This window comes from Gopherus flavomarginatus, chromosome 8 (assembly GCF_025201925.1).
Source record: "Gopherus flavomarginatus isolate rGopFla2 chromosome 8, rGopFla2.mat.asm, whole genome shotgun sequence".
Taxonomy (NCBI): domain Eukaryota; kingdom Metazoa; phylum Chordata; order Testudines; family Testudinidae; genus Gopherus; species Gopherus flavomarginatus.
In genome coordinates, this window is record NC_066624.1 from 10755945 (window position 1) to 10768269 (window position 12325).

The following is a 12325-nucleotide window of genomic DNA, read 5'->3' on the forward strand; positions in this document are numbered from 1 at the left end:
GTGTTTAAAAGAGAACTGGATAAATTCATGGAGGTTAAGTTGTTAATGGCTATTAGTCAGGATGGGTAAGGAATGGTGTTCCTAACTTCTGTTTGTCAGAGGGTGGAGATGGATGGCAGGAGAGAGATCACTTGATCATTACCTGTTAGGTTCACTCCCTCTGGGGCACCTGGCATTGGTCACTGTCGGTAGACAGGATACTGGGCTAGATGGACCTTTGGTCTGACCCAGTACGGCTGTTCTTATGTTCTAATAAATAAATAATGATAAAAAATACCTAGCTCTTATACAGAGCTTTTCATCGGTGGATCTACGGAGGGGTATAACATTTTTAGGAACAAATCATCCCTGAAACAGAAGAAGGTTAACAAATTCTTAGAACATTTACACAAGTGTGTAACAACTCCCTAGTCTAAAGCTATTTATTTTGGAGATGTGGAAGTTTGATCTGTGCTAATCTTATTTCAGCAAAGAAAAACTAAAGCCAGTGACAAGAAAATGATTATGCTATCAAGTTCAATAGGCCAATCTATTTGTTTTTAACATCCCATGACCTTGATTTTGTTTAGCAGAACAAGGTATTTGAATCCTCCAGCAGAGCAGATAAAGGGAAAGCATGAGTGTCCCACAGCTCTGTGTTATGAGGGCTCCCGAAGTAATGGATCACATTCTTCTTGCTGTAAAACATTTGAGAGAGGGCTGAGTAAAGGGAATCATTTCCTTCAGCAGCAGATCAAACTAACTTTAAAAAAAGTAAATATGTGGGAAGTATTAGGATAGGATGTTGGCAGAATCACAGATAGATATTACCCTGTATACCTGCCAAATACTGTCCTTCAGGAGTGATATATCCTAGCTCTATTGTCAGAGAAATATTTGTGCTTTTTCAAGCAGGAGCAGCAGAAGGAGAGATCAAAACAAACTTTTTTTTAAGGCATGTGATTAATACTTTCCTTTTTATCAGATAATTTGTTGGGAGAATAAGCACCACTCAGAATTCACTCCAGGCTCTTGCAGTCAGGGAGAACATTTATTCAACTCAGCCAGGGTTGCATAACCTGCTTTTCAAGGATGAGGAAAGTAAGCATCATTAGAATAGCGACATCAGGGGTGAGCCTCCAGGGCAGAGCAACAAGGCATAACGGGGTGGAGAAGAAAGTCTTACTGTTCCATTTTCAGAGAAGAATCATAGTCTGCCTCTCTTTTTCAGCTGGGCATTGGTTCCTTGTGGTGCTGCATCTCCTCTGCTCAGGCTGATACCTCTTCATATCTGTAGAGGACCACCTCAAAGCTTCAGAAGAGGAAAGATGGCCTTGCGGTTAAGGCACTGTGCTGGAACTCAGGAGGTTGGGCTTTTTTAAGTTCCCAGCCCTGCCACAGAATTCCAGTATGACCTTGGACAAGTCACTTAATGTCTCTAGACCTCAGTTCCCTATCTGTAAAATGAGGATAACAATAATCCCTGCCTCCTGCCTTTTGTCTATAAAGTCTGTGAGCTCTTTGGGGCAGGAGCTGTCTTTTACTGTCTCTTCCTGTACACCTAGCACAACTGGGCCCTGAACTCAGTCAGGGTCGCTAGCCACTACTATAATCCAAATAATAATTGATAGACCTGGTCAAAACGTGGAACTTCTGTTCTGAGGGAAATTCCAACATTTCAAAATTGCCTTTCTTCTCAAATTGGAATGAAAAGTTGAAATTTCCCACAAAATAAACATTCAGAAAAATTTTGTTTAGGAAACATCCAAACGCTCTTCTCGTAAAGTTTGATTTTGTTAAAATCAAAGCACTTCCTTTTGATAAGGTCAAAGGCCTTCATTTAGACATTATTACTTATAACATATCATCCAAATGAGAACGGTGAAATGAAGGGCTTTGACCTTGTCAGAATCAAGCATTTGGATAATTCTTGATCAAAAATTTCAGCAGCATTGATACATTCCCAAGAAACTGTTTTGATTTCATTTTATCAGCATTTTACAACGGAAAACTTTTCCATCAGAAAATATCCAGAGATATATGGACAAGCCTCATTCTTTACGTTTATAGCCACGTTCTAGCTCCACTCACACCCCAGTGCAATCCACTAACATCAAAGATGAAGCGTGACAATTTGGACCAAATTCTGCCTTCAGTTACACCCCAGGCTATCCCACTGGTTTTGAGAGAGGACTCTGGGCCAGACTATTTCTGAGCTATGTACAAATGTATTTCATATCTGTGACCCAGGGACCTCTTGGTACCAACTGGCAGAAGGCACAGGAGGTGCCTAGAGATTTATAGGGATCCCTTGGGTTGGGTATCTGCATATCAGTTCACCAAAGGGTGGCATATGGAGTCTCTACTGCGAGTCAACAGCCCACTGGGCGTCACACTACTTGTGAGATGTACATATGGATAATACTTAAGGAGTTATGTATCTATACTGAAAATTATGTTCTTAAGGTCATGGAATTAAGGCAGGTTACCAGGAGGCAACATACTTCTGAAATGTTCCTCTCAGGCAGGAGATAACAGACACCTATGTCCTTGTCTGGACCTCTGTGCCTCTCACTGTAGGCCTATTGGCACACTGAGCCAGTTGCAAATTTAGAGATTACAAAATCTACAACAGAGGAAATCTATAGGAAGGAACAAACAGCTTGGAGAATGTCCTGTTTATGAATAAAGACAAAGGATTGTTCTTGGAGTGCAAAACCACACATGGATTCCTTCACCTGGGAGGCAAACTGACAGCATGCTTGTCTCACGAAAGGAGGTCACTGGCTGTAAAGTGCTGCAAGGATTTGGGGTGAATACTCTACAAGACCTGAGAGTATCTTGTTAATGAAGTCTAGGCTCTAGAATGCATGTTATACTTTTGTTTTATATGTAACCATTTGTTTCCAATATTTCTACCTGAACCTCTGTGCTTGTTAAATACATTTTCTCAGGATTTCACTATAAATAGGGCCCTACCAAATTCACAGCCATTAAAAACACGTCACAGACAATGAAACCTGGTCTTTTGTGTGCTTTTACTCCATACTATACCGATTTTGCTGGGGAGACCAGCATTTCTCAGACTGGGGGTCCTAACCCAAAAGGGAGCTGCAAGGGATCAAAAGATTATTGAAGGGGGGTTGCAGCATTGCCACCCTTACTTCTGCAGTGCCTTCAGAGCTGGGTGGCTGGAGATCAGTGGCTGTTGGCCAGGCGCCCAGCCCTGAAGGCAGCGTCCCGCCAGCAGCAGTGCAGAAGTAAGGGTGGCAATACCATACCATACCATCCTTACTTCTGTGCTGCTGCTGGCGGTGGCTCTACCTTCAGAACTGGTGGCCAGCAGCTACCACTCTCCAGCTGCCCAGCGCTGCCGCAAGAAGCATCAGCAGCTCTGCAGAAGTAAGGGTAGCAGTACTGCACCCCCCCCAAAAAATAACCTTGTGACCCCCCCCCCCCCAACTCCTTTTTGGGTCAGGACTCCTGCAATTACAACACTGTGAAACTTTAGGTTTAAATAGCTGAAATGATGACATTTACACTTTTTTTAATACTATGACTTTGAAATGGACCAAAATGGACCATGAATTTGGTAGGACTCTCACTATAAATGTATCTAAGTGCTATGTGTTAGGAGGACCAATGATCTGAGGTGGAACTGGTAAGCTGCGCTGTAGTGTTCCTTTGGAAGCAGTGAATCTGTGTATATTGCAAGTGTCCTGTGAACCCAGCGCTGGATACTCCAATGAGACAGGTGGAGGGCTTGACAGTTGGGGTGCCAATCACTAACCAGTAGAGTGACAGCACAGCCTGTGAGGCCTAAAGGAGAGTGCTTGTGTTGCCCATTGCCAATGCCACCCACCAGCAAAGGTGAGGTTTCCTCATGCTAAGGGCAGATGGCAGCAAGGTGCCTCATGATCCCGGCGACCCCCAGGAAGTGCCAGTGTCCAGCTGCACGTTGCTGTTTGAACATACTCAAGGAATAATCTAGTATTAATTCTCACCATTGCATTTAGTGCATAGCTAATTGCTCAGTGCTTTCACAATAAAGAGTAAATTGGACACTTTCAACAACATGTACAATATGCTAGTAATTAATGGTGTCATCTCTTTTAATGCAGAATCTGTGACACTGGGAACTGTACCCTTAAATTGTTTAGCCGAAGCAAGACAGGAAATCTAGAAGAGGGACACTGCAGAAGGCTATGTTCTGTTATGCAGAGGCAGTTGTGAACCTGCATGACTGAATCAGGAGGATCTCTTTTGAGCACGTTGGGCCCAGCGTGGTAACTGAACACCACAGCATCAGGCAGGAGCAAGAAGAGCAAAGATTTCACATGCAGCAATAATGGTACGTTTTTAACATGCTAGAATAAATCATGGTGTGTTTAATACAAATAAACCACAGGTATATCTTCAACTGTGCACCAGAGAGGAATCAGAAAACTTGTGCAGTCAATAATACAATGTACATACAAACCTTCTGAACAACTTTTAGAAACTATAATATTTAAAGCATAGTAATAAATTAGAGCAAGTATAGGCTGATTCCTTATTGCTTTGTGTCTGGTCTGCAGGTGGATATAATGAGTACGTCCCTTTCCAGTCTTGCGCTCAATAGATTTCTCTTCTCTCTACTTTCCTGCTGGATCCTAACATTTTCTTCCTGTTTAGATCATGACTTGAGATCTAAATTCTTTGTTCATTGTATCTTGCTGTTCCTTTTCTCTCTGCTGCTTGGTTCTATTATTGCCTATCTCTTCACTACAGCATGTACAAAAGTATCATGAACTTTCTGATTTCTTCTTGCCTAGTCACAGCTCCATTACAGTTCATCCTGGGACCATCATAGACAGTTGGATAAAAATGCTCCTCTGCTTCTAGGCATTGAACCAGATGCTAATGATTCAGGGCAAAAGCCTTTTCTCAGCTTCTTATGGTGGATGTTAACACCAGTATTCTCTCTCTTTTCATACACAGAACTCCCAATGGCTTCAAAGAGAGATCTGCACATGTAGGCAGCGCAGAATGTTGGAGTAAAGATCCTCCAAGCAGATCCGAGAAGAGAATTTCCATCAGCTGGGAAATAACTCACACACACAGTTCCGAGTCTTCAGTCTAGTGACTGATTTGACTGTATGTTTCTGATGTGGGGAGTAAGGAGAACTATACTAACACCCTGGAAAACTTTGAGCATCAGGAAATCCAACTATTAAGAAGGCAATTTTATTCTTTCTGTAGCTTTTCATATTGGAGCACTACAATAAATCGCCCCAAAGGACAGAATTACATAGAGGACTATTCTATGGCTTACAGCAATGCCCACAGTAAACTAGAAAAACAAGGTGGGTGAGGAATAGGGTGACCAGACAGCATGTGTGAAAAATCAGGACAGAGGGTGGAGGGTAATAGGTTTCTATATAAGAAAAAGCCTCAAATATCAGGACTGTCCCTATAAAATAGGGACATCTGGTCACCCTAGTGAGGAAATACCTTTGACTGGACCAACTTCAGGCCTGAAGGAGACCTCTGTGTACACTTGAAAGTTTGTCTCTGTCACCCAATAAAAGATCTGACCTCACGCACCTTGTCTCACTAATATCCTGGGACCACCACGGCTACAACAACGCTGCCTACCACAATGTGCTAGGCATTTTCCAAACATATTAGAAGACTGCAGCCCTGGCCCAAAAAGCTGGGGGCATGAACTGAACTAAGAAGCAGGGTATGGCTCCCTATCAAAGTTTTGACTTCCGCTGTTACTTAGGGGCAGTTCTCTATATAGGATCCTCCCCTAACCAGAAAGATGAGAAGTGAAAATCTGAGTAAAAGCAATCCCTGTTGCACCATTGATAGTTCCTGAGAGAGTGGCTCATGCTACAGCAGGCACATTCCAGGAGGGGGCTCCAAGGTCTCAGGACTTCACTGATACAAGTTTCACAGAGCACAGAGAAGCGCATTCCATCTGACTGAAATTCGGGCCTAGAGCTGCTTCTGTCAGTCTAGTTCCTCAATGTCAAAAAGTCGGCAACTCCCATAACGAAGTATTAATTCCAGATCAACCCCATTCACTTGACAAGTTCACAGCATAAGGCTGGGGGGGCGGGATTTCTAAGTGTGGCAACAGCATTTAAATATGTTCCAAAGCGTGTAGCCCATCAGAAATCAGGCCTCAGGCTTTCCCTTGCATACTATAAACATCCGAGTTGTACATTTCACACACCTAAGTCCACCTCTTCTCCCTGGAGTCCCATAACCACACGTCTAGACACTGTATTTTTCACTTTTGTTCAAAAGGAGACTTTGCTTTTGGATACCGTACGGCACCACACCGAAAACAGCATCACGTCCCCAGGTTTTAATCCCATTGTCTAATTGCTCCTCTACATTCATTTATTAACTGCAGCCCGTTTATTGACTCTGCTTCGTGCCAAGTGCTTACAGCAGCTATGCTAGGGTCTCCAGTGTAGCCTTTCCATACATGTACTACAGGTAACAGTTCCTGCTGATGCAGCAGTGCATTGTTCTTCCAGCTGCTCTGGTCCCATTATGAGAAACAGGGTCAGCATCAGTGTCTCATTTATTTTGCGATGCTTGGCTTGCATCCTCCTTCCCTCTCTAGAGATTGGAGTTGTTTGCAGCAGCACTTCATCTGTATTGCTCTTGTTAAGCTCTTTTGTTCTTCACTGGAGGCAGACTCCACTGGTAGAGCAGCAGCGTTTCTGCCTGTTGGAGGAAACCTGCCACTCGACAGCTCCCATTTCCTCCTCTGGACTTATCCTTGTTCTCTGCAAATTTCTTAACACACCGAGTTTAACAAGACCCTCTCCAGCAGCAGAGATCACTCACTAGTCTAGGGGCTTGACAGCAACAGCAAGCTGCGGTGCACTAGCCTGCCACATACTAACTGGCCAGATAGATCAGTTATCCCCAGTGCACTTTGATCTACTCTCATTTCGAAGCAGAGTATATCAAAGCTCACTAGGGAACTGTTTGCACCCAGTAACAGTGTCCACGTGGACCGTTAGTGCATGGCAGGCTAGTGTACTGTAGCCTGATGCCACAGCACGCCATGCATTACCTGTTCAACTAGACCAGCCCCTAGCTCACTCTTTTTTAGCAATGATGGTGGAGAAATGCTGTACCACCGCTGCTCTGCACAGGGAGGGAAGCAGTGTTTAGATTACAGCGTGGCGCCATAGCTTCTGGGATATCTCAGCATAGAACATACTGTTGCTAGCCTTGATTGAAAGGCCATCAAGGGCACCTCTGTTTTGTCTCCCTGAGAGCATTTCTAGACATTGATGAGGCAAAGTGCAGGGTAGGAAATGGCTAATCTTTCTCTTCTTAATACAAAGATGGTGACTTCTTAAAAGCATCCCACTATCCATTATTACCACTGCACCTGGGCCCTCTCGATACTTGAGAAAGTGAACTGCCTGAAGACCCTAGAAGGTTTGTGGATCACTATCTCTTCACACAGATATGACCCCAAGCAGTTGACAACTGGTGTAACTACAACCTGCACTGGTCAGTGTGTGTTACCAGTCTCATGCTGTGCACAGTCCACAGGGGATATGAGCCTGTTACAGTCCCCGCCAATGGGCCCTGGCTCTTTAGTTGTGGGAGCTCATGGGTTTAGCAGTAGAGCTCCCCAGTTCAACCCTCAGTGTATCAATAAAGATGGCAGACATATTATTTGTTTTAGCCGCAGCATGGTGACCAACTGAACTAGTCCAGCTACTTCACCCACTATTATTTTGCTACATATTGTATTAGTAGCATTGCAAAATCTCCCAGGATGCACTGATTCTGGGACACGAGGTGGGAATTGTGAGATGGGTACCTAAAAGGCACTGGGACGTCAACCATTTAACAGCAACGAAGGGCAAAGCAAAGCAAGTATGGCTATTGCAGTGTTTAAATAGATTCAGTGCAGCCAGTTCGATTACAAACAGCTCAGGTCTCTAGCATTGGGAAGGCACTAGTGCTTAAGCAGGCAAGGGCTGAGAGCCCTCAATCTCTATCCGCTGCCGTTGGCATTCACGAAATACAGCATCTCATAGAATTATCAGCATCTGAAAGAATCAAACTGCCTGCTTGTGTCCTGCTTGGAGACAAATATTTCTATCCCCTGCTGGGATGGAAACACAACGGCACAGCCTGGGGCCTAGCTGCTGTTGAACAAGAAGGGCCAAAGGGCAGGAAGAATCTCCCATCTCTCCATTCCTCCTAGGACCACTCCCCTCCCCTTTTCAAGGTACAGGAGATCCAGGCTGGAGGGACTGAGGGGCTGTGCGAGGATTAGGTCTATACACACCCACCATGAGCTGACTGTGCTGCTCCCTTCCTTTCTCAGCTACTACTATTGAAGATCCCTTTAGGCTGAGGAGCTGCAGAAGACAACTTGGGCCAGTAGCTTCCTTTGTGACACACAAGGATGGAGGGAAGCAGCTGTCGTCCCACAGCTCAGAGGGGCTGCCTCATCTGCCAGCCACCAACCTTGCCTCATATCAGCCTTAGGAGGGGCCAGTGTGTGACTCACTCTCCAGTGTGGAAGCTTGGCTAAGGAACAGCTCTGCTTTCTAGGGGCAGATGGGGATGGGAAGAGTAGTTGTCAGGTATGGTGGCTACGCTGGGGAATGCCAGAGCAGCTGATTTGCCCTGCTAGGCTTCAGAATAGGAGTCGCTCCTCACTTCATACCCCTCAGCAAAGTTAGCTACTTCAGACCACAGTCTCCTCCCAACTCCTCCTCGGGGGGAGAAAGAGGAAGCCTGGAGGATGGAGGCAGTACATCGAGATGCTAGGCATAGGAACTGCGCACCTTAATGAGAAGGGGAGGCAAGGGCCCAAACCACCACAGTCACTTTCAGTCTACATTTCATGGGTGGGGGGCTGGAGGAAGACAGCTTGTGTGTGGAGCAGGGAGGTGTCATACAGACTCTGCCCAGTCAGCAGTAAAATTGGCTGAACCTGTGCAGTTGCTCTTTCCACAAAGGTCTTCCTTCCCTCTAGCCAGAAGAGCTGCCTGCAGGAAAAAGGCAGCTAATGGAAGATGCTACTTGGGTGGGATTTTTAAGCAGCAATGTAAACTTCTTTCAAAGTCTACCAGGATTCATCCAACAGCCCTCTCCCAATCTTCCTCAGTAACAGAAGCGCTAGACGAACACCTCGGGCAATGCCAATCAGATGGCAATTTTCCCTAAACTAGGTTTCCTATCAATTATGGGGTCACATTTGTGAAACTGATTAACAGCTGCTATTGGTTTGATGCTGTGGAGGAGGAGTTCTAAAGAGAATTGAAAAAGTTTTGCAAGCTGGGCCATTAGGAGCAGCAGGTGAGGTCACTCAGTTAAAATACCTACACTGCATTTTCAAAGCATAGTTGGAAGCTTGCTCCTCAGTTACCTGCCTGAGCAATAAGAGCTGACCGCCTCTCAAGCGCTCCAGGAAAATGCTTCGGTGAGGTGGGCTTGCAGAAGAACAGAATCCACAGCTCAGGCAGACAACTCAAAGGTGGTACCATTCTGCACTAAACTGTTTCTCTGTGGAGCCCAGATCCTTGGCTAGTGGAAACTGGCCAAGTTCTGCTGAAATCAGTGTAGCCACCTCAGTTCACACCAGCACAGAATCTAGGCCCACATGCATACGCGAAAAGAATACATTTTTACCTCAGGAACAGGAGACTGAAGCTACAACAGCTATGAAGAGGCTGTGCAGAGTATGGAGCAAATTACTACTGCTGCTAAGTGTTCAATAAAATAACATTCTTCAAATTGTGTTTTGTTGAGTCATTAAAGAATGGCTGTCTTCTAGTGGAGAATCAAATTCATGGTGGTATTTCTACATAATTAGGAGTGAGCACACTACAGAGTTTCAGTGAAATAAGTTACAGCTGTGGGTTCTCCCCCAAACTTAAATCAATCTATGAAGCACACCACTTCAGCACAGCATGAGCCAGCCTTACTCACGTTTGACTGGTACTTTTCTGCCGGTAGCTATCAAACAAGTTAACTCACAGAGTCAGGGTGGTAGGATCTAGCACTACGCAATCTTTTGATAATGGTCCTTCACTCACTGGGGAGCAGCTGCATAAAAACGAATACCCTAGGACATTTAAACTGGATCTTACAAGTTCAGACTCTGCTTCGGAGCTGCCTGTGGGAAGTACGTCATTCAAATTACTGCCACAGCATTAACAATCTGACTGAAATGCATCGTTTGGCTGTTACAGACAGATTTAGCCACAACTCACAGTGGAGTAGAGTGTCTCAGAGGGATAAACACACGAGTTCCCAATGCCACAGACCTCATTCCATTTGCCAGTCTGAGAACGTACCGATCAGTCTGACCTAGGGCAGCTGCTGCTCAAGGCCCTTTGTGTTGTTCTGCACAACACAAAAAATTCCTTTGAAGAAAGCTGCAAAGCTCAGGCCGTGATTGTGTAAGCCGTTGTCCATTTTAAACCTGGGAGCGGTTTGTTTTTGAGGGGGCCGCGACAGAGATCTGGGAACTTCCTGGGAGAGTGTTGACACCTTGACAATACTGCCACCTTAGGCAGTTTGCAGTGTGTGTGAGTGTACAGAATGGGCAGGAGACTCCGTTTAGAACAAAAAATGGTTACTTAGACATTGGGTTAATGCTTCTTGAGGCCTTCATTGGAGGATTTTTGAACAAGGCAGCAATGCCGCAATTTCAGGAAGAACTCCCTGACTGTAAGAACAGGACAATAGAACAGATGCCTAGGGAGGTTGTGAAGCACCTTCACAGGAGGTTTTCAAAAGGAGACTGGATCCATCTGTCTTGGATGGTTTAGACACAACAAATTCAGCATCTTGGCAGGGGGTTAGACTGGATAACCTTTGCGGTCCCTTCTAACCCTGGGGCTCAATGCAATTGGTGCTCTCAAGACAACACCATTGCCTTTATCTGCACAAGGGGCTGTTCTGTTTGTACAGCATCTATCACAACGGTCTCCTGGTCCATGACTTGGGTTCCCAGGTGCTACCACAATACAAATAAATAAGAACAGAGAAATAAATAAATAGAGAGCAAAAGAGACAGTGAGGCCAGCTCATAACCTCTTGGAAATCCCCGGGGGGGGGGGAAACAGTGAAGTTTCTATGAAGAGGAGTGTGGTTGAGCCTATGTGATGTTATCTCCTGTCTCTCATTGTGTGCAATCCCCCTGATTTTAGTCTTTACAGATGAAGGGGGCGTGGGAAGGCAGAGCTGAGGGAAAGGGGCTGGGCTGCGCTCTGCCATATCCTCCTCTGTGAGGACTTCCTTGTGGAAGATAATAATGCAGTTAGCACATGGGTGCACTTGTCTAATTCTACTCCCTATGGAGATCTTGGAACAGATGCCAGAAAAGAGTGCCTATGGGAGATGCACTGGCACAGGGGAAGAGCAAACACTGCAGAGATACAGAGTCTCCAAACCAATGCCCCCACCCCTCTAGGGATGTTCTGAGATCTCACTGTTGCCCTTTGAAAGAGTATCCACTAGTATCCAGGTCATGAGCCTACTTCTGCCCAATGGGATGATTCTAGGGCAACATCCCCAAATCAAAGCCTCCCCAGTTATGCTGGCACTGCTTCTGGCTCAGCCTGCCCTAAGAAGCACAGTAAAGCCAGATCAGTGCTAGGAAGCTTCAGTTGCCACAAATAACCCTGCACCAGCAGGACGAAATACAGTGTCCAAAACAGACAAGTCATGCTGAAACATTTTTACCCAGGCACGTGCAGAGAGGGTAAAATGAACTCGTTGAGGGAAAACATTTTCATAAGCACCTAAATATCTTAGGAGCCTAGGTTGAAAAGAAAGTCAACGGGATTTGGCACCTACATCACTTTTGAAAATTGGACTGGAGAGCTTTTGAAAATTTTAACTAAGGAGTTACTGTGGTCATTAAAGAATGCAGAGGAGGGGGAGAAAAAGCCATTCAGCTCTTCATATAAAGCGGTGTACAAACACTTATATTGCCAGGAAACAAAATTATATAATGGTACAAAAGGAACAAGTCAGATTATATTAAAACGTGTCATGAACTTTTTTCAAAAGGAGACATTTTGAAATTCAAATAGCTAACAGAGGCAAATTAAAGGTTTATTTAAAAAAAAAAGGCTAAATTGGAGTGAAATATGCTTGACTGCCCCTTTTAGTTCTAGGGAATTACCATGTCAAAGGTTAGCACTAAGGTTGATGGGATCAGACCCCATAACTCCCAACTGCCACTATGTCCTTGGGTAAGTCACTTAACCTCTGTTATGATGGTGCACACTCACTTCCCATGAGCACTCCATCAGGGGTGTTGCGCAAACCTGCCCTCTCACTTTCTCTGCTC